Genomic DNA, 20,426 nt, shown 5'->3' with positions numbered 1-20,426 from the left:
ACTCATATGGAATTATTAGGTTCCAGCTAAACCTTGTTTCCTTTATTTCTTCATCTCCATGTGTGTCATTCTCTGCTCATCAATGGACACCCATTTGAGGTAAATACACACTTCATTAATTAATTCATCACCTAAAAGCTTAGTATTGATTTCCAGTAATAGCTTTACCAATCTGTCATGCACCTAATAGCGAGACAATTAAAAATAATTCCTATTTGCAATACATCATCTTTAAGAGGGTTAAGAGTCTCCAGTTCAACAGAGAGGTAGGTTACAATAGCAACAAAGAGACTGTAATGGCCACCGGTCATGACAGACACCAAAGGACAGCATTTACGATTGGAATTTTCTTACTGTCGTAATATCGGACCAAACTTTGACATTGGTCAGACAGAGATAAAACAGTCCATATCACAGGGTTTGTACCCTGTACTGCCAAAGCATAGCCCACAGAAATCCAGAGGGACATGGTCGAACGCCTTCTCCAACTCCACAACACACATGTAGACTGGTTGGGCGAATTCTCATGCACCCTCGAGGATCAGCTAGTGACTAGCTGGTCCAGGAGTCTACAGCCAGGAAAAAAATCTACACACTTTCTCCAAAATCTGACATTTGACTTTCTGAATAGACTTTACCAGGGAAGCAGAGAAAACTACACTGATTCCCCTGTAGTTAGAACACACCCTCCTTTCCCCATTCTTAAAAATGGGGACCACTACGTGGTCTGCCAATTCAAAGGGACCGTCCTCGATGTCCACATGATATTGCAGATGTGTGTAAACAAGGACAGCTCCAAAGCATACAGAGTCATTCGGAACTATGGGCGGAAATTATCCACACCCGGTGCCTTAACAATTAGGAGCTTTTTAACTACTCCGGTGCCTTCAACTGTACAGATGGTAGAGTCCACACACTCGTCTTCCTCATGGGAAGGCGAGTCAGTGGTCTTCAAACCATTCTCCCCACCGACTCACAATGTCCCGGGTTGAAGTCAGCACTCCATCCCCACTACACACAGAGTGTGTGTGTTAATGGTGCACTGCTTTCCCCTCCTAATAGTGCACCAGAAAGTCGTCCGGGTGTCATTTCCATGGCGACTCAGAACTCCTCTCACGTCCAAGTTTTTTCTTCAGTGACCGCTGAAGGTCCATTTGTTTGGTCAGGCAGTACATATTGGCTGCCTTTGACTTCCCACAGGCCAAAAAGATCCGCTCGGACTCCCACTCCATTTTGACTGCACCTCTTACTGCTGGTTCACACGAATGGGTTTGGGAATTGCTGCGACAACAGACACCAACAACCTTACAGCTACAGTCCAACGCTGAAATGACTTCCAATCGGTGTTGGGTGTGCCTTCGGTCTATGAACATTTCGCAATCAACGACCAACTACTGGGTTTTTGTTGCCTCCTGAGTCGTCATTAGGGTAGCCGGCTATCAAACCCACTTGGGAGTTGCTCTACAACAACAACAACAGCAACATACATAGCTCCAGTCGGCCACCTTAACAATGGAGGTACATAACTTGGTCCGTTTGGATTATAGGCCCGCCGCCTACCCAGGGACGTGGGTGAAGTTCTGCCGACGATGGATATTGAAACTTCTTCTGACAGAGAACTCTGCCAGGTCTTACCAGCAGACCATCAGAATATATTTGGCTCTGCCAGGTTTAACTGGTATCTTCCCCCACCAACGGAGGCAAAACGCCACCATATGGTGAACACTTGACAGTTACGGCCGCAAGTCCGATGATATGACCACAAAGTCCATCATCGAACTCTGGCCTTGGGTGTCCTGTTCCCAAGTGCACATGTGGACCTCTCTTCAGTTTGAACTTAGTTTGTTATGTACTATCCATGACGAGCACAGACGTCCAATAAAAGAACACCACTGAGGGTGTGATCGGGGTGGCTGTTCCTCCTAATCAAGCCCTTCTATGTCTCACTGTCATTGCCCACATGAGCATTGACGTCACCCAGAAAAACGATGTAGTCCCCAGCAGGGAGATCTTTTGCACCGCCTTCGAAGGACTCCAAAAAAGGAGAGTAACTCTAAACTGTTGTTTGGTGCATAACAGCAAGGCAGAGGAGGCTATCCTCTCGTCCCTTGGGGTCAACTCCAATGTACAGACACAGAACCGGCAGACAATAACGATTTCCGAAAATTATTTGAAATGCGGACTCATAAGAACGACACACTTTTACACTTTGTAGTATAACTATCAAAATAGTCCAAACACACACAGTATGATATTAGATGAAATTCTAATAGAAATTGAGAATGAAGGAGAAATGAATGTACAATGGGAGCATATAGTGAAATTAGGTTCCGTAAATAATATATATGTTTGCGTTATCCTCGTCCTTCCACATGGAACAACTTGAAGAGTGAGGCATAGTCACACATGAGCAGTTCTACTCTAGGTATAATTTATCAAGAGGTGATGGTAAATATACGGCTACATTCAGTCACGCTGCTCCAAAGCTTTGGAACAACCTACCTCCGGACCTCCAAAACTGCACACCTCTTTCCACTTTCAAGTCCCGTCTAAAAACACACCTGTTCAGGATTGCTTACAACACATAGCTCTTCCATTGTCACGTCCCGTGTTTGCCAGCAGGGGGGCAGACTTTTCCTGCCTACCGCCGACACACCTGTCACCCATTAAGGACTGATTACACAGGGTTTATCTTTGTGCTCGGGCAGTTAACTTACTGCCGGAGTATTCCACGCCGTGCCAATTCTCTCGATTACTGCCTTAATCTATTCATTGCTGTGTAGCCTTGTGGCTGTGATTGCGCGTCGTTAAATCTACTCTTATTAATTCCTATTGTTGCCAACTATAATCCTTGCCGTTTTCTCGCAAGCGTTTTCTGTTGCTTCCTTTTATTCCTGGTCCTGATTTTGACCAGCGTTTTCTGTTTGTTGCTCCCGGACGGGTATTTTGTGTTTTGTATTAAAACCCATTTGTTCTCGGACCACCTTTGCTTTGTCTGCTATTTCGGGGATCCACCTCATTATCTTGTTGTGCACGAAGCGATCATTTTATCGCTTCGGGCACAACGTGACAGAATACTCCGGCCACCATGGATCCCGCAGACTTAGAAAAGATTTTTTCCGTTCTGTCCTGCCGAGAGCAACAGTTAAGTCAGCAGGGCCAAGCCATTTCGGAAATCAGCAGCGCGGTTTCCATGCTGGCTCACAGGTTCGATGATTTCGAACCCCGTCTTGTACGGGTGGAGGAACGGAGAGCACCTCCCTCCGTGATTCGTCCTGCCACCCCTGAGGCACCCGCATCATTTCCCACAATGATGAGGGAGCCTTCGCTTCCACACCCCCCACGTTACGGGGGTGAGCACGGGCAGTGTGGGTACTTCCTCCACCAGTGCTCGCTCGTTTTCGACCAGCAACCTTACCTCTATGCTACTGATGCCGCGAAGGTGGCATATATTATGAGCCTGTTGACAGGTCCGGCGGCGTCATGGGCGATGGCGACAAGCGACGCGAAGCCGAGCCTCCGGTCTTCATTCCACGGCTTCGTGGCGGCGTTTCGCCGGGTGTTCCACCATCCCGTGCGGGGCAGAGAGGCTGAGGGCCGGCTACTTGAACTCCACCAGGGGAGGCGATCGGTGGCGGACTACTCCATCGAGTTCCAGATTCTGGCCGCCCAGAGTGGCTACGGCGACCGGGCGCTGTGCGGACTGTTTCGCCGTGGATTAAACACCGAACTCAAGGATGAGCTGGCGACTCGCGACCACAGCTCCAACCTGGAGGAGTTAATCGAGCTCTCCCTGCGATTGGACAACCGCCTGAGAGAGAGAAACCGGGAGCGGGGAGGTGATCGTTCTCCGTCCCGGTGTGCCACGTACTGCGGGGAGGAGCCGATGCAGCTGGGTGGCGAAAACGTTGGACCGGAGCAGAGACGGCGCCGATTCAACGATCGGGCTCGGTCTGACAGCTGTCAACGAGGACCTCATGCTGCTCCCAGCCGACCGGAACATTCCCCATCCTCGCCCTCCAAAAACTGTGAGTCCCGACCCCGCGCAGAGTCCCCCACGCCTCGGCGAACTGACTCCCGGCCGGGACACACCGGGAGACTGGAACTCGAGGGGGAGATATTTGAGGGGCCCCGGTCGCGGCGGGTTAGGGCTCTGATAGACTCGGGGGCTGATGGTTGTTTTATGGATACCGACTTCGCCGCCGACCTGGGCTGTTATGTCGAGAAGTTGGCCGATAAAAAGCGGGTTTGTGATCTCGATGGACGCCTCCTGGGGGTCGTGACGCAAAGAACAGAACCACTAAAACTAAAATTATCCGGTAACCATGTTGAGCATCTACGGTTCGATTTATTGCAGTGCCGTAACGCTCCGGTTATTCTCGGCTTGCCCTGGCTCAGGACTCACAACCCCGTAATTTCCTGGGAGCGTCCGGCAATAGAGAGTTGGAGCCGGAACTGTTATGAACGTTGTTTAGGATCAGCCGTAGGGCAGCACGAACGCGCCGGTGACGACATCCCCGAAACTATCTGCCTTGACGGAGTGCCAGACTGCTATCATGACTTGCGTCAAGTGTTCAGCAAGGATCGCGCACGCTCTTTGCCCCCGCACCGACCCTACGATTGCGCCATAGACCTGCGGGCGGGCGCTCCGTTGCCAACCTCACGGCTGTATCAGGTGTCTAAACCCGAGCGCGAGGCACTGACGGAATACATCAACAGCTCGCTCGCTGCAGGTCTAATTAGACCATCGCGATCGCCGTTAGGTGCGGGGTTTTTCTTTGTTGGAAAGAAGGACAAATCCCTGCGACCGTGTGTGGATTATCGGGGTCTGAACGACATCACAGTAAAAAATAAGTATCCGCTACCATTGCTAGACTCCGCCTTCGCCCCTTTACAGTCAGCCACAGTCTTTTCAAAATTAGATTTACGCAGTGCCTACCACCTGGTTCGCATCCGGAAAGGTGACGAGTGGAAGACTGCTTTTAAGACCCCGCTCGGCCATTTTGAATATCTGGTTATGCCCTTCGGGCTGACAAATGCCCCCGCCGTTTTTCAGAATCTCATCAACGACGTGTTGAGAGACATGCTGAACATTTTCTGTTTCGTCTATCTCGACGATATTTTAATTTTTTCCCAATCAATTCAAGAACACAAGCGACACGTCAGGCTGGTATTGCAGCGTTTATTAGAGAACAAGCTCTTCGTCAAGGCAGAGAAGTGTGAATTCCATGTACCTGTCATCTCCTTTCTGGGGTTTATAATTGAGCAGGGCAAGCTGAGAGCAGACCCCACCAAGACGGAGGCGGTGACGAACTGGCCAACACCGACTAACCGGAAGGAGTTGCAACGCTTCTTGGGGTTCGCTAACTTCTACCGTCGTTTTATTCGCAACTACAGCCAAAAGGTACTCCCGTTGACCCGTCTGACGTCCACAAAAGTCCCATTCAAATGGGATTCGGCTGCGGGGTCGGCATTTTCCAGCCTAAAGGCCGCATTCACAAATCCCCCGGTACTGCAACATCCTAACCCGGACTTCCCGTTCGTCGTAGAGGTGGACGCCTCGGATTCGGGGGTCGGGGCCGTTCTGTCCCAGCGTTCCCCGGTCGACCAGAAATTGCACCCCTGCGCCTTTTTCTCTCGTCGACTCAGTACAGCAGAGTCCAACTACGACGTGGGCAATCGTGAACTGCTAGCTGTAATCGTCGCCCTACAGGAATGGCGCCACTGGCTCGAGGGGGCTAAGGAACCGTTCACGGTCTACACCGACCACAAGAACCTGGAATATCTCCGCTCCGCTAAAAGACTCAACCCCCGTCAGGCCCGGTGGGCACTATTCTTAACCCGTTTTAACTTCATCCTCACATACTCTCCTGGCTCAAAGAACACCAAGCCCGATGCCCTTTCCCGTCTCCACGACCCCGTGGAGAGGGACCGGTCACCAGAGACCATCCTCCCAACCCGGTGCATCGTGGGGCCGTTGAGATGGGAGATCGAACAGAAGGTCCAGGAAGCCCTGGATGGTGTCCAGGTCCCGGCTGGATGCCCCGCAGGGAAGTTGTTTGTACCCCCACCTCTGCGCTCGGAGGTGTTGCAGTGGGGGCACGGGTCCAAGGTGGCCTGCCATCCTGGGGTGAACCGGACTGTGCATCTCGTCACCCAGCGGTTCTGGTGGCCGGAGCTTCGGAGGGATGTGGTGGACTATATCAATGCCTGCTCCGCCTGCGCCTGCGGCAAGGTCTCACATAGGCCTCCGGCAGGACTGCTCCAGCCATTGCCCATCCCTCCTCGACCTTGGTCACACATCGCCCTGGATTTCGTCACGGGCCTTCCTCCATCCCGTGGGCGGTCGGTCGTCCTCACCATCGTGGACCGGTTCTCTAAGGCGGCTCATTTTGTTCCGCTGTCTAAGTTGCCGTCTGCGCTGGAGACCGCCGACCTCCTAGTCCAACACGTCTTCCGTCTCCATGGGATCCCGAAGGACATCGTCTCGGATCGGGGGCCCCAGTTCGTGTCCCGCGTATGGAAGCGGTTCTGCCGATCCCTCGGGGCCACGGTCAGTCTGACCTCGGGATACCACCCCCAGTCCAACGGACAAGCCGAGCGTGCCAACCAGGATCTGGGAGCGGCCCTCCGCTGTGTATGCCTGCGCAGTCCCTCCTCCTGGGTCGACCACCTACCGTGGGTGGAGTACGCACACAACACCCTCGTCTCTTCAGCCACTGGTAGGTCCCCCTTCATGTCGGCCTACGGGTATCAACCGCCGCTGTTCCCGTCCCAGGAAGGACAGGTGGAGGTCCCGTCTGTGCAGCATCACCTCAAGCGAGCCCACCGCGTATGGAAAGAGGCCCGAGCTGCATTGGCCCGCACGGCGACCCGGAACCAGCGAATCGCGGACCGTCGTCGGCGCCCGGCACCTACTTACGTGGTGGGGCAGGAGGTGTGGTTGGCTACGAGGGATCTCCGCCTGGCCGGCACGTCCGCGAAACTGGGGCCCCGATTCACTGGACCGTTCGTGGTCGAGTCCATCGTCAGCCCCGTCACGGTCAGGCTCCGGCTGCCGCCCGCCATGAAGGTTCACCCCGTGTTCCATGTTTCCCTGCTCAAACCAGTGGTTTCCATTCCCTTGGCTCCGCCTTCCACTCCGCCTCCCCCTCCGCAGGTCGTCGACGGTGACCCGGTGTACACGGTTCGTGCCATCCTGGACTCTCGGCGCAGGGGTAAGGGATTCCAGTATCTGGTCGACTGGGAGGGCTACGGGCCTGAGGATCGTCAATGGGTGCCCCGCTCCTGGATCCTTGATCCGTCCCTTCTGCGCGACTTCCACGCAGCTCATCCGACCAAGCCGGGTAGGCCGCCGGGAGGCGTCCGTTGAGGGGGGGGTACTGTCACGTCCCGTGTTTGCCAGCAGGGGGGCAGACTTTTCCTGCCTACCGCCGACACACCTGTCACCCATTAAGGACTGATTACACAGGGTTTATCTTTGTGCTCGGGCAGTTAACTTACTGCCGGAGTATTCCACGCCGTGCCAATTCTCTCGATTACTGCCTTAATCTATTCATTGCTGTGTAGCCTTGTGGCTGTGATTGCGCGTCGTTAAATCTACTCTTATTAATTCCTATTGTTGCCAACTATAATCCTTGCCGTTTTCTCGCAAGCGTTTTCTGTTGCTTCCTTTTATTCCTGGTCCTGATTTTGACCAGCGTTTTCTGTTTGTTGCTCCCGGACGGGTATTTTGTGTTTTGTATTAAAACCCATTTGTTCTCGGACCACCTTTGCTTTGTCTGCTATTTCGGGGATCCACCTCATTATCTTGTTGTGCACGAAGCGATCATTTTATCGCTTCGGGCACAACGTGACATCCATGTTTTTATGATTTTATGTCCTGTTTTTATATAATATATCGCTTACTAATTTTTACATTGTATTTTCTTATTGTTTGTACAGTGTCCTTGGGTGGCATGAAAGGCGCTTTTAAATAAAATGCATTATTATTATTGGCTCAGATAGGAAACAATGTCTTATCCAGTTACTGTTACACCGCTTGCTCTGCAAAGGGCTAAGACTGCTGTTTGGTCTATATGAGGTATACATTAAAACCAAATGGTGTGCATATATGTGAGGCAATCAAGGAATGGACAGAGGGAGAAGTTGGTCAGAGGAAGTACAATGTATACATTAAAAGTGATGGTAGGATGGTATATGATGGAATGAGAAAACTGGAGAGAAGAACAAGCAGAAACGCAAGGAGGAATTTGATGAAATACATAAAGAATATCACCACGGAGGGAGGAAACGGGAATCATTGGACAACAGAATAAGTGCTCCCTAAAACCACTGAATAAATCTGGGGATGGACACCACAATGCATATATTAGAATCATAAAGACCATTGTCTTGGGTTTACTATAAATTAATGGCCTTTACAAAGAATGGGTCACACAAAATACAATAAAGCACTACCATCAGGGGAGACATTTATCTTGCATAATGGGAAAAACGACATTGCAGCTACTGTCATTAAAAACACACACCCACACACGTACACACAACCAAGTGCAAGATGTAGTCTTTAAAAAAATGAATCCAAGGAAAAGTGAGTTAATAATGCACAATGTAACCCTATACCATTCTATACATATTGCTAACCGTATATGTTTAAAACATGTCAACTCCAAGCACATTAGGATCATGGGCAAATAGAGTGTACCATTTCAATGAGTTAAGGTTGTGTCACGTCACGTACCCGCCAGCAGGTGGCGGGCTTTTCCCTCCGCCAACTGCACACCTGTCCGTAATTTCGGGCTGATTATCCTCCTTTATTAAGAGGCTCCGGCAGTCCACTCACTGCCGGAGAATTCCACGCCGTGCCATTGTTCTCTCGTGCTAAATCCTATATTGTAGATTACTCGTTGCCTTCTTGCCTTGGGGCCATTACTCGTGCTATTCGCGTTAGTCACTAAATTTGTATACATCTATATTGCCTATTCAGTACTTCCTCGCATCTTGCTTTTTCAGCGAGCGTTTTCGGTTGTTTCCTTATTTCTTCCCTGGTCCTTATTTGACCAGCGTTTTTTGTTACTGTTTCTCTGTCGGGCTCTTTCTGTTCGTTATTAAAGACTTTTTGTGTTCATACAAAATCTTTTCGTGTCTGCTTTACCTGGGGATCCACCTCGTTATTTTGTTGTGCACGAGGCGATCTTTCATCGCCTCGGGCACAACGTGACAGGTTGTATCTTGGAAGACAACCAAAACAGTCCAGTGCAATTGATTCAATACCCGAAGGATGACCTGGATGAATGACAATATTTACTGGCATTTCAACGAGTATTTTAATAGATATATCAGACCAATTGTATCGTAAACGACGTGTTCATACTTCATGCTGAAAAATAAATCAAAACAGAACCAGGTCATAGACAGTCAGATTGAGCTTCAATTTTGACCACTGTGAAAAAAAGAAATTGTCCATTCTTAAGAGCTGACTGATGGGGATGAGAGACAATGACCCAAACACACTGACATGTTGCTGTCATTACCCTATCAAATGACCCCGTGGGTTAAATGATCTCTGGTAGAAATATAGAGCAAAAATAAATCATTTAAATTCTGGTGAAATTGTCTGCTACCACTACATAATGAGTCACTCTGTCAGTGATATTTGATGTGTGATGCCATCATGACTTGGACTCATGCTCTATAATTTGCGAGCCCCTCCGTCACATTGTGCACTGAACACTCGAAAGTCTGGGGTTTTCATTAAACACCTATTAATTCCAGAGGACAGCCATAGACCAGTGTGGTTTGAAAAAAAAAAAAAAAAAACGGCCCACAATTAGCCGATGTTCTTTTGAAAATGCAGCCATTACCTGGCATATTAGCTGTTCACAAACACCCCGTCTCCCGCTAGCTCACAAACGCTGTAAAAATAAAAATAATATTAATGATGATAGAATCAGAGTTAATATTAGATGATTGAGTGATCAATGGATGCTTGAAAAATTGATGGATTGACGATGACGGACGGGTGCCCAGGCTGCTGACTGATGACGGATCGCGAAAATGTTATAAATTGCCCATCTCTGCTCTTATCATGGTTCTTACTACTAATACATTGTAATGTTCTCCGGTTCAATACAATATTTATTTTCAACCTAACATTGAGTACAGATGTAACCTTGTTTATTCCCAGAAGAGATGTTCTTTGAGTAAAGAGCTCTCAAAGGGAGGTCCGGAATGTAGACGAGAGGCAGGTCCTCGAAGTGGCTTTTCATCTGCTTGCTGTCAGATTTGACCTTGCACTGATGGCTCGGTAGAGTGTGTGTTGTTCATGTCCTTCTATTGAGTGACCGCTGGAAATATCTCGATCTGCAGATGTTTGAACCAAATGCAAATATCTCCGGTTTGATGCTACAAATATATTTGGTTTCAGGCCAGATTTTCAACATTAGGTTAAACATAAAACACGTTTGTGGTCTTGATAACATGGCATTTACTGGACTTTTCTTTTCATGCCAATTCTGATACTTTTCAGTTCAGTGCTGACCTTGGGCAAGAAACAGGGCATGCCCAGGAGTCTTCGCCATTCAGTCGCATAGTTTGACTGAAAATTGATCAATTGCTGTATTGACCGTTGCACCCAGATCTTTACCAAAATTAATGGTTTATTCCTTCGCACATGAAACGCTTTGTGGAAATATGCGTAGAGTGTTTTCTGCTCAATCATGAAAGCTGGGTCTATGCTTTTTTTTTAAATCACAATAACAGCACTGAAAAAGGTAAAAAAAAAATTTAAGTTTGGAACTTAAAACTTTTGACAATACCTTTCATGCAAACGAACATAAATCACAAGCGAGCAATAAAAATAGATGTCACATTGATTGATTAGCTGCCAAGCAATCTACTGTCGTCACCTTATCCTTACGCGACCTATTTCTGGCAACTCCCTCCCCACCCACACACACTGTGTCTATTTGTTTCATTCTACCATCATTCTCCTACAGCCTCTCAATCCTTGCACTACTTTTACATTTGTCACCTGCTCTCCTTGACAATGTTTTCGCCCATCATTCTTTCCCCTCTGCTCGCTGGGCGGGTCAAGTACAGTGGCCTTTGTCTAAAAACATGTGGAAGGAATTAATTGTCCAAGTGTTAGGCTCTTTTCACCCAGCTACTTCTGCGCGGCTGTCACCTGGCTCTTGCGCTCGACATCTCTTCTCATTCCTCCTCATTTCCCCTTGTTCTTCACCGCCTTCTTTCACCGACATGCTTTTAATGTGCTGTGGCACCCCTCTGTATGTTTCAGCCTTCTGTTGCAGCTGAAGACCTATCGCCTTACGACTAATGAGAATAATGTGTGATGTGATGTTGTAGCTGATGTGTTATGTTTTTATTTACATTTGCTTTTTTTCCTTCCAGTGCCCTTTTTCTTCTCCATCTGTTCTCGTCATCCGTGCCAGTGTAAAACCAATCAGCTCCCTCTACCCTTTGTGTTTTGTCCGGGTATTTCTCGTTTCATCACGTATTTAGTTCCCTGTGTTCTGTCAGTCTTCTTCGGATCATTGTGTGCGTTTATGTGCCCCTGTCATTTTTGTTTTCCGTCATAGGTGTTTGTTACTTTGGTTTCCTGTATTTTTCAGGACTTTGTTTGCTCATCTTGGTCAACCAATACTTCTCCACCTGCCTCCCTGCTTCTTGGGCTCTTCCACTTAACCATCATGCAAAAGTTGGCATGTATAAGCGAGAGGTGAAAAACTGTCGACATTGTTGGAGAGAACAGGATTTGATTTCAAAGGACCAAAACACAAATTGTTCATATTCAATTAAAGATCATTCACCCCCTGGCCAAAATTATGGAATCACCAGTCTCAGAAAATGTTTATTCAGTTATTTACATTTGTAGGGAAAAAAAAAACTGATCGCAGACGTGACTGTGCCCCCTCCCTGTGCTCAGACTAAACGTGTTCTTGAAAAACAGATTTTCAACCCTGGTTTTGTTTAGTGTTTCTCAAAACCAGAAAATCGCCACTTGAAATGACTTTCATTTTGTGTCTTGTCTATGATCATTGATCTGTGATTTTTTTTTCCTCCAAATTTTAAACAACTGTACGAACATCCTCTGAGAGCCTTGATTACATAATTCTTGCCAAGGGTAGTCTTCAACGCAGCCCAGCACATCTTTATTTATCCTTTTGTATTCTGCAGTGGACTACACACAGCTGAACACATTTCACCATTTTAGAGATAAGGGTGGAAAGCTGCTGTACATTTATCACAGACTGGTGAAAGGACACCATTCCCTCGTTCATTCTATTGTTTTTACAACCCCCTCATACACATCCATTTTGCCATGAAAAGGGGAATCCTGTATAGGAAGGCTGATATCAATAATCTCATTCCACATCTTCATCCTCTTTTTTTTCCCTTCTGCACCAAACCATCCAACTACCGCTCATCTCCGTACACACACAATTAAAAATGTCACTGCATTAATAAAAAACGTCAAATTTAATTTCATCCCGCTCACCATTTCCTCTTACCCCCAAAATCAGCCACCCCTGTTTATATTGCCCCATCATGTACAACCTCCAAAGAAAGACGCATGAATCCGGCTACAAATTAATTGTATTCAAAGGGAGGCCATGTGTCTGGCGTACTCCATGTTTCCATGACAACTGGCTCGGGATCTATAAAGATTAGAAAGAAGGGGTAAATAGAGCTGGAAGGGAGGGGCGGGGGGTTTCACCCCAAAAGAGGATAAGCATAATTACAGTGAGATAGAGAGCCAGTCGAGAGCGACTAAGTCTGTAAGCAAGTGTCCTAGCTCGAAAGCCTGTGAATAAAGTCTGCCAAGAAAACATCTCTGTGAAAAGTATGGAAAAATATTTAGATCTATTTTTTTAAAGAACTATTATGCCATTGTGGCATGAACTGATCATTTTAATACATATTTCAGAGGATGGGTGGAACGCAATGGCTTTCCAATTCACACAAACTCAGGAAATGTGCTTTATTTTACTCCGGTCTTGCAATTTTGACAATGGCGTAAACCACCATCTCTCCACAACATTCTTACATGTACAGTAGTCGAGTGGACATACGAGCAAACAGACAAAAACATAATTTCTTCTTGACTTGGCATAAATTGTGGTGAATTTGCACATGATTAAAAGCGGCATATGGCTTTCCGTCCCACCCCCCAAAAATGTAAGTAGTTTTTAGTGTTATAGATTACTGCAAACAGTATATGCGCATGTTGCATCAAAGCTAGTCATAGACATCCTTCCAATCCGTTTCATTTGGAACATACACATGTCAAGACAGACTCAAATTTGTCTTTCACCACTGTGCATACAAAAATGATCAAGGCCATCAGCATGATGCCTAAAATTAAAGAATTTGCCATACACCATATGTTAGTTTCAAGTTGCATCAGTAATGATAGAGCTATGTGTCTTTCACTTTCATAAATGTTAGTTTCTCTCTGTGAATTGCAAGACTTATACATACAGTATCTTTAAATTTGTGCCGTGCCCCAGTTTACTGACTTACATTTAGACAATCACAGACCAATGGAGGGATTTGTATTATGTGTTGGTGTGTTTTAACCACATAAATCATATTTGCATAATCTCTTTTACCTTGATCAGGTACGCTCATCTCTATTGCGCCATGTTTGACCTTAGATTTGGGGACTTTGTGGACATTTTGCATGTGCGGAAGCAATTATTAAAAGTCAGTCAAAATGTCATTATGACACATATGATCATTCCGGTAATTGTTTTTGTGTACCTGCCTGCATTTTTGTAACCATGGATAAAGTAAACAGTTCACGAGTCCTTTCTAAACAAAAATCCACATTCCAAAACGATAACATTTAAAAAAAAAAAACAATGTTCTCCAAACATGTGTCTTTGTAAAAACTGAGTGTTCAATTCAGCAAAATTCAGTGTAATGTTTAAAAATTCATAACCTTAGATGTCTATAGTTAAGCAAACCGAATTAAAGACATGGCTTGGAGAAAAGATCATTCCGAATGGCAGTTGTACCTACGGCTTTTGTGTCATTCAATTTCTGAAACTATAGCTTGCCATATTAAATAGTAGTAATAAAATACACCCCTTTGTAGATATGGTACACTTAAAATGATCATTTGTTGTTTATTTCTGCAACTTGTACTTGCCTCAAGATTAGAGCAGCCCCAGACCCTAATTCCAACCCACGTTTGATGGCTGAATTTACAGACAGATGGATTGGGGGGGGGGGGGGGTCGATGGACCGATAAATGGATTGGCAGACAGATGAAGGAATGAACTGGTTTTGTAAATGCATGGATGGATAAACATTTTTACACACGGTTTTCTGCCTCAGTTCTTGTCATGTCCAAGGATGATTTTTCACCCATATGCGTATATGTTTGTGTACCCATGTGTGAATACATGTCACCCAGCTATGTTTAGCAGACAGTGTGTGAGAGGAATGTGCAAATTAGATGAAAGGCAGACTTGAGCTTTTTGTTCTTTTTAACCTTTTGCCAACTTATAAGTTAGAAGAAAATAAACTTTTTTTGTCTCACAACGGAGAAATTTGCAATGTTACGTAGCGATCATGAATACAAAATATTTAATCAATTAATGACAGCTGAATTTTACTCCCTGTAGTACACTCAGAGGCCATCAGGGCACCACATTATTTATTTTTTTAGGGGGGGGGGGGTTGTTTCCTTGGTTAAATTTTAATAATTAAATAGACTATTTGCTTTTGCTGCTGGTCTGGCTGGAATGAACGTGGGTTTGGGCTACGACTGAAGTACACCTCAAAGCTAAACACTTTGGATTTAACCACCTTTGCTGAATCTAGAAGCTTCAAATATGCATTCAGCAAAACTTAAAAAAATAGAATCCTGCCAAATTAATTCTACAAATAGTTATATAATATAGCTCCAAGCCGAATAAATACTATAAAACAAATTTGTAGATCTTTTTCATCAGCTTTTCCACACATTTGATCTCAATGTTGTGTTGTTGAGGGCATGCCATATCAGAAATCCAGATCTTCTTTGTCCTCGAGAATCAGGTCAGATCGTCTCACCGTTGTTGTCTTGCGTAGCTGAAATTCTCAATCCCGTACGAGTTCAATTCCCAGGAATTTGTAAATCTCTGGGCCCACTGTCTTCATTCTTTCCTCCAACACCTGCAGTCCTTCTCCTCAAAACATCTTTCCATTTTCGAAGAATATTTCTGCACACTTTGAAACGCCGAAAAAAGCTCCGGTATCAACCTTGAATGAACTGTGACAAGAACGCAACATTTGCTATCTTCGAAAACAATTGTGATTGTTAGCAGCTCAGTGAGATAGGGGGCCTTAAGGACTGCGTGTGTGTGTGTGTGCGTGTGTGTGTGTGTGTGTGTGTGCAGGATGGGGGCAGAGAGGTAGGCTGAAATTTACAGGGAGTACCGATTCTCAACTGATAACTGTTGTAACAATGAATCCGCCAGAGGCCTAAAGACTTTGTGCTGAATAAAAACACGATCATGCTCGTCTGCGCGTAATAACTAGCACCAGAGGGAGACATTGCAGTACCTTTTCATTCACTGCTGTACTGAATCCCAAGAAAGAGGGAGAACATATTTGAGTTGATACAGTAGCCTCAGCCTAAGGACCGGGTGTCCTTTGTGTGTGTGATGCTGGGGGGTAGGTGATGTCAACCCAGTGACAGGTAATTTGCTCTCAGTCCATTTCCTCCGGGACCAGCAGCACACATCCACTTTGCTAACACATACACTTTTTTTCACTGATGTACAGCTCTAGCTATTTAATATTTGTTCGCAGAACCCTAATTTGCAATAATTGCGTCAAGCCTACGATCCATTGAGTTCACCACACTGTTGCATTCTTCATTTGAACTGCTTTTTCAGGCCTTCACTGCATCCTCTTTCAGTTCCTGTTTGTTTCTGTGGGTTTCTACCTTTAGTCTTCTCTTTCTGAGGTAAATGGCAGGCTCAATTGGGTCAATGTCCATTGAGTGACTTGGCAAGCTTCAGAACTTCCGCGTTCCCGCCCCCCTGATGAACTCCTTGTTGTCTTGACTTTGTTTTGGAGTATTGTCTTGTTGTTTGATGAAGCTTCTCTCAATTAGTTTGAATGCATGTTTCTGTAATTTACTGGCTAAAATTTGTAAATTTCAGAATTCATCCTTGAAGAGAACCGGTGCTGAATGTGATGGTGGAGGAGAATGTTACATCATTACCGGCATACAAAGACATTGTGCTATCGTCTTTATTTTCTATTTCTATTTCTAACTTTTGGCCCGGCCATCCACAATATTTTCTGCTTCTCATTTGGCCCCCCCGGGAAAATAATTGCCCAACCCTGAGTAAGAAGGTGAACAGCAGCATTTTGAACCAACCGACACTTGAAGGAGCACTGGTTTATTCCATAATAAAGTGCATTAAACAGACACCACATCCATGTATTTTTTTCTTTAACAACAAAAATGTTCATGTTTTTTTAGGACAGTTACAATTTGCAAATTATAGTGTACAAAACAAAATTGATGCTTAAAATTGGGCCCAAATAGCAAAGTTAGTCATGGAGCCTCGTCTCTATCTTTTTAGAAAATCAACTCTTTCTCGTGTTTAGATCATCCAGTTTTAGTTGCTTTTCCATCCATCACATGACGAAATAAATTTGAGTATGTTTTACACGGCATTTTACTTCAGTGCATTTTAAGTCTTGTGTCTTTCTTCTGTGTGGATCCATGTCGTCTGGCATGGTTATTTATCTCTGGAGCACTTATTTTCTTTGCTAAGTGACCTTTAACTGCCCCTCTCCTAATGCAGTTGCATAAATCCTTTCTTGCTACGGTCAGCTGTGCTTCTGCCTGATTCAGTGGTCTTCTTTCTTTTTCTCAAAAATGTAAGAGTGAATAAGGAAAACAAAGCATTGTTGTATACGGTCAACATTTCTCAATACAAAATTGCAATACCAGTAAATACTAATACGAATATAACATCACATTTCATCAGATGATTGTGGGCCTGAGGGAAGGATCTCAGAAACTTTTTATTTCCATTCATTACGTTTATTTGTGCGCAGTCTTAACCATGTGCATGTAATTGAATTTCAGAAGTTGACAAGCTTTGTTCAATGCCGGATTTTTGACAGTGGTCTGTATCTCTTGCGAAATGAGACACTGGTCAACAGGCTTTTATTTGTACAGTGCTTTTCTAAATTAGGTACTCAAAGCATTTACCTACTGATAACACAGTATCAGGAGCAATTGGGGGTGCGGGTGGTCAAGGTCTGACTATGATCACCTTGGCATTTTTTTTTTAACCTTGCAATTGACACTGCCAGACCAAAACCTCATGCCCTCCAGTGAAGAGAGGCGGAGGAGTGATCCTGTGGAGGGCAATTCTCCCTGTATGCTTGAAAGCAATAAATAGCAAACACTCGCATACAACAAACATCTGATAGAAAAGTATACGCAGCCATTATCTTCCTCCAACAAATATATCTCACCCATCGCTCAGCAGGGTTACGGATTGAGGTTCGCCATTACACTGTGCAAATTCACACACAACAAATAGAGCTACGGTTGCACATTCATGACTTCACAGGATGCAAATGTTGAAGCTCTTGCAGTTAGATGTTGCCAAGGGTGTTAAGCAGTGGTCTCTGCCAGTTTGAGCTTTATTGCTGTAACAGCATCTCTTAGCTATTTAAATGTACACATTACACAGTCAAGAGCTAAGGTATTCGGTCCTTCTGTACCGTCCAATGAGAGATGCAGAAAAGCTGCATCACAAATTCTGAAAAGGGTCTTCCTTTGCAACCCAAGTGGATGTTATTCTTTGCCCTTACTTGGATTTGTTCTCCGGTGTCTGAAGTCAGGGGTGCTCCCCACTGAGTCACTTTGAACTTTGTCTGATACGGCGAACATTTTGCATATGTTTGACTCAGAGATATATACACACAATTTACACGATTTTCCTTCCTGACAGACTACCTTTTAGCACTTTTACTTTCTTTTTTTGGTACTTGACAGTGAGGAGTTGCGCATGCGATCGTTTGTCAAGAGATGTTTCAGCCGCATCCACACAAAGAGAAGACAAGCGCTCCTACATTACCACATTTTTCAACCTACTTTCCTTTTCTCTTCATCTCATTCGCTCACTTTCCCTTCTTCTACTATCCCACAGACATCCTCAATTCCCTTGGTGGCAGCTGAGGCGCTTACTGATATGCTTCAAGGGAGACCAAGAAGAAGGAAGATGGCAAAATAGACAAAGTGAGAGCGGTAGGGTGAGGCAGTGCTTTGCAATCTTGGCACCAGAGTGCATTGTTTTCTCTCTTTGCCATGGGTCTTATTTTCACCATCTTTGCTCCCACATCTAATCCCCCCCCCCCACCCCAACATTTGTTCTCTTCTCTCTCCCAACCCAACAGTCTACTTTACTGTTTAGTGCACTGTGCTTTAGGCACATCCAAATGCAACTCGCTGATGTGTGACTAATGTTAGGACTCACAATATGGAGCCACAAATTCTTTGATCATAATTCCATTTAACAATGGCAATGTTCACGCTCATTTAAAAAAAACGGGAAAGAAATTGAAAGAATGGAGGACTTGTGGTGGTGATGCTGGGGGTGGAGGGCTTTACTCTTTAGCCTATTCATGCACCATTTACTATTTCTGCAAAAGCTCATGAAAATGGAAGATGCATCCACCAAATTTACCCTTTCATAATCATTGTTATCTACAAACGGGGATGGCAATTTTCCGCAGATACGCGGAAATCCGCCGTTTTATTTCTTAAATTTATCATTTTTGTGAATCGTCTAAATCCGTTGAGAAAATTTAAGGGGGGTCAGGTACCTTATCGTCGAGTTTTCACAAGCTCTCCCTATCAGTCTTTCCATCTTCCGATTGTAAACAGCCCTGCGATTGGACGAGTATGATGTCTTACTTGTTGTGATTGGTCTCCCCGTCCAGGCCACGCCCCTTTCCGTTTTTTCCATCACTAGCTATTGCCATCCCTGTACAAATCACATAGCAGTTGTTGAATTGTTTAGCTTTGTCGGCGAGTAGAATCTGTTCACACTGTATATGAACCGGAATTTGACTAGATGCCCCATATCACTCCCACTGTGGGAGTGATATGCTCCCACTGAGAACCCTGGTAGCTGAATTCTGCTCATATTACTGTCTGTCCACTGCTCTAACTGGGAGCCTAAAGTGGAATCCCTTGCAAGATGTGGAACAGCCACATGAGGGATAAAATGTCGCAGCCTTCTGATGGCAGGATTTGGGAGCCACAACAAGGAGTTCCATTTTGTTTTTGTTTTTTGCTGTTGTGTTTGAGTGGGTTGGCAGCAGTGGTGGCTCTCGAAAGCTTTATCTGGGGTCAAGAAAGCTGGTAGGAGTTTCATTTGGGGGAGGGGGGGTAGCCAAATTCACCAAATATCTTCATAAATACTTGTCGTGGAACCTCTACCTCCTCATGTTAGCACTACAAGAATACAATAAGTCTGGACATACTTTTATTTTATCACAACTGTCGGACAGGTTATCCAAGTTTGCAGTCCAAAAATAACGGTGTCGCACGAGTCGAGCTTAGCAGTCCAAAAATTAATGTATTGTTGTGAAACGATAAAAACAAATGCTTACAAAAGATTTTTCGGTAGGTATTTGTATCAAATTGTTTGGCAGTGTAAAATACAGACTCTATTTGTGGGTTCCATTTGGAGCGGAAGCATTTTGATGCACATTTGCAACAATCGGCGTCAAGAGGTGAATGTTAGGTGACATTATTCTTAAAATCTCATTCAGAGAATTCAATTGTGCTGAACATCCGATGTAAGACTTGAGCCTCTGATGCTCCTCTGGGTGAACGCCTGGATCAGACATTTTACAAGTCAGTCTCTCTGTGAGGGAAACTCAGATGTGTGAGTACAAGGTGAAACTGTTCCTCCCACATGGTGCACAGCAGCAATGACAGGTTAAGTAGCCACAGAGGATTCAATTATATGCAGCTCTCTTGCTCAGTGGATGGATGACTGTTTTTGGATGGCCCAGTTTGGAGGCAGAGGAATAATCATTCTCATACATGTGTGTATGCATATGTGTAAATAAAAGAAATACAAACCTTTGGACTTTAACCATATTATTTCAATTTCTTTAATAATAACTTAATAATATGACTCTGCACAATGTGGCAGAAAAAAGTACTTCTGTTAGATTTGATATTTCGTCAGTTCATTTAGCTGACATTTTTGGTATTCAGGACCAAAGGGATGGTGGGACCAATAAATATTCATTTGCTGTTTTTTTTTGTTTGTTTTGTTTTGTAATGTAAACATTTAATAGCTACATTACAGAAAGAAGCACTCACATGTTAAAATGCACAAATGACAAATGCACAACTA

At 45.1% G+C, this 20,426-nt stretch overlaps 2 protein-coding genes across 2 annotated transcripts in view; one reads left to right on the top strand and one right to left on the bottom strand.

Annotated features, from left to right (window-relative positions):
• The window catches only part of LOC127600889 (uncharacterized), a 302,914-nt gene that overhangs the window by 236,472 nt on the left and 46,016 nt on the right, over positions 1-20,426 (bottom strand). The gene's annotated exons all lie outside the window — the stretch shown is intronic.
• The window catches only part of LOC127600853 (F-actin-uncapping protein LRRC16A-like), a 692,893-nt gene continuing 687,044 nt past the window's right edge, over positions 14,578-20,426 (top strand). Inside the window, exon 1 of the mRNA XM_052065699.1 lies at positions 14,578-14,582. The gene's annotated coding sequence lies outside the window, so the exon portion shown is untranslated. The remainder of the gene's footprint in view (positions 14,583-20,426) is intronic.

The sequence above is a fragment of the Hippocampus zosterae genome, chromosome 5 (genome assembly GCF_025434085.1).
Source record: "Hippocampus zosterae strain Florida chromosome 5, ASM2543408v3, whole genome shotgun sequence".
In the NCBI taxonomy this organism is placed as follows: Eukaryota; Metazoa; Chordata; class Actinopteri; order Syngnathiformes; family Syngnathidae; genus Hippocampus; species Hippocampus zosterae.
This window is presented reverse-complemented; position numbering and strand designations above follow the sequence as displayed.